The sequence below is a fragment of the Macrobrachium nipponense genome, chromosome 1, assembly GCF_015104395.2.
Source record: "Macrobrachium nipponense isolate FS-2020 chromosome 1, ASM1510439v2, whole genome shotgun sequence".
Classification (NCBI taxonomy): domain Eukaryota; kingdom Metazoa; phylum Arthropoda; class Malacostraca; order Decapoda; family Palaemonidae; genus Macrobrachium; species Macrobrachium nipponense.
The window spans coordinates 40,354,452-40,357,648 of record NC_087200.1 but is presented as its reverse complement, the minus strand read 5'-3'; the positions used below and the strand labels follow the sequence as shown (position 1 = coordinate 40,357,648).

General features: G+C 31.1%; 1 protein-coding gene across 1 annotated transcript in view; it reads left to right on the top strand.

The window, feature by feature from the left end:
• Window positions 1–1,948: 1,948 nt before the first annotated feature.
• LOC135218747 (G8 domain-containing protein DDB_G0286311-like) overlaps window positions 1,949–3,197 on the top strand; it is a 30,900-nt gene continuing 29,651 nt past the window's right edge. The window contains exon 1 of the mRNA XM_064255197.1: window positions 1,949–2,003. The gene's annotated coding sequence lies outside the window, so the exon portion shown is untranslated. The remainder of the gene's footprint in view (window positions 2,004–3,197) is intronic.

Here is a 3,197-nt window from a genome sequence, read left to right as displayed (position 1 = left end):
TTGTATTCCAGTTGCGCATTGTATTTTTGAGGAAGCTGATGGTGTTTTCCTCTGCCCCATATATTTTCAGGCATTCTATTAGCCATGTGTGTGGTATCATGTCGAAGGCTTTCTTATAGTCTATCCATGCCATGCTTAGGTTGGTTATTATTATTATTATTATTATTATTATTATTATTATTATTATTATTATTATTATTTAATACATATCTTCACCTACAGCATTGTAGATTTCTTCACCATTTTAGTGGCTCACGTGATTTTGAGATTTTTATAAATTATTATTATTATTATCTTTTTCTATCACAGTCATCCTATTCGACTGGGTGGTTTTTATTTTTCTTTCTATATACGCTGTTTCTAGAAGCACACTTTTCTGCATGAGTCCGGGAGCTACTTCAGCATCTAGTTTTACCGGGTTCATTTTCAGGGATCTTGGGATCATACCTACTGTTCCTATGATTGTGGGTAGCTACTATTTCCACTGACATATCCCATTTCATTCTTATCTCTATTTCAGGTCTTGATACTTATCATTTTTTTCTCTTTCTTTCTCATCTCCTCTGGTGTACCATGGTATTACGACGTCAGTAAGTGATACTTTCTTCTTGATTTTGTCAGTCAACGTCACGTCTGGTCTATTGTCACGTATCACCCTATCTTTTGATACCACAGTCCCAGAGGATCTTTGCCTGATCGTTTTCTATCACCCCCTCAGGTTGGTGATTACTCGTGTGTTTTGCACAGGCTCCAGTGGAGGGCTTTTTCTACTGAACCATGTCTCTTTTTGTAATGGTTCTGTGCAAGTGTCGGACACGCTTGCTATGAGGTTTATTATTATTAAAAGTACATCAGCAATCACTAAGATATACGATGACCAGTGTCCTCATCGTTAGAGGGAATACAACTAATTCAGATTATCTACAAAATCTGATTATCTATATCTGGTGCCTGCTTGATCTTCTCATAACCTGACCATTCTGGTTTGTTCCGGTTCAAATAACTTCACTTTGTGACAACCACTGAGCAACAGGTGGGCAACATTAACGCAACGAACCAGAATGGTGAAACAGAGGATAACAAAGATGAACCTGATATAAGTCACCTGTTCTTTAGAAATTCTGACAAAGACGACGTACTGAGTCACCGTGAAAACCTTGGGATTTTCAAAGTGAATTTTTAACACGATACTTGGTTTAACGGGTATGAAATGTGTCTTGTTTTATCCTCACCTTTAAAGGACGTGATTGTTCTTCATGATCTTCATCATTATTATCATTATTAGATACGGCGGAGTATCATAATACCGGCCAGAAAGTTCTCCTTCTTACGTAGTGTTTTAGGTACTTTTGAATAACGATGGGGAATTCTCTGTTGTTAAAATGAGACCGAAAATTACTCATGGTAGACCTTTTTGTCTCTTACAACTGTCGTTGATCTTTGAATGCCTTTTTATTCATTACATTATTATTTGGAAAACACTCAGTAGTGGTACATAATAAAATATCAACTGTCTGGCTGATCTTGTTGATAAATGCTTCTATGTAACAGTATTACTTAGCAGTTTATTTTGAAAACTTTGCAATCACAATGAAGAGATATTATTATTATTATTATTATTATTATTATTATTATTATTATTATTATTATTATTATTATTATTATTATTACTGTTGGTTTTATGTTTTTCGCACTTATCACTACTCCCATTATTAATGTAGCTACTGAGTTTGAAAAATATTGATCCATGAGCATAGAAGAACAGAGAATCTTAAACATTTTACGCAACATAAAAAACTAGACCGTTGTAAAAAAAAAATATTGATATTTAAGACACTGCAGTACATGTGAGCGACCGATGATTCACGTGACCTATCATTTTACAGTTTTGCTTCCCAGTCTTTTAAGTATGGGACCGGTTGGCGAATCAAGTTAGTTTGCCTCCTTCTGTCAGTGAGGAAGGGTCAGCTCCAAAGCAAAGAACTTCAGTCCGTAAGAGAGAAGTACGGAGATAACGTTCAACTTATTTTCCCCATTTTTTGAGACGTTCGTAAATTTGATACTGACTTTTTATAAACGTGCTTTTCAAGATAGCGATCTTTATTTTACAGTACAATTGGCCTCCTTATATATATATATATATATATATATATATATATATATATATATATATATATATATATACATACATATCAATCCGTAACTATAAATGTGTGTGCATATGACCAAGGTTTAAAGCTTCTTAAGCTTTAAACCTTGGGCAGATACACACACAAACACTTATAGTTACGGATTGATATGTTATGTGTTATTATATATATATATATATATATATATATATATATATATATATATATATATATATATACATATATATGTATATATATATATATATATTTTATATGTATATATATATATATATAATATGTATATATATATATAGTATATGTATATATATATATATATATATATATATATATATATATTTATATATATATATATATATATATATATATATATACATATTTATATATATATATATATGTATATATATATATATATATATATGTATGTATGTATGTATATATATATATAATATGTGTGTGTGTGTGTGTGTGTGTGTGTGTTTGCCTGTGCCTGTGCGTACACAATTATAACGACCAATTGCACTGTAAAATAAAGATCGCTATCTTGAAAAGCGCGTTTATAAAAAATGGTGACGATTCCCAGGGTAAAGGTCTGTCACGCTTCGATTAAACGTGGTATTTGAAATTGCTTGAAAGTTATTTACATGTAAGTTTTTCAAAAGTAAAGTTTTACCATAAAGGTTTACTTTTGAATACTTTAAATTGTCTTTGTCTAATATCTGACTGATGTCGGCAATCAAATAACTTAAACAACAGCAGCAGTTTCGTGATTTAAATGATTTTCGTGACCACAATTTAGTTTCCAACTTTTGGAAATACTGACGTCTCAGAAATGTAGATCTGTCAGTGTTCCCTTATTTCCTTGAAAAATATTTTTTGGAGATTTCAAAGTTTTCACTCAGTTTTATTTTCTTAATTTCATCCGTGAACGGATGTCTAGAATGTCTGTGTCTTTGTTGATATTTTCATCTAAATCAATTTTTTTACTTCCCTATAAAAAAAAAGTTAATTCTTTTATTTTCTTGTAATTCTTACCATCCATGCTTTGTT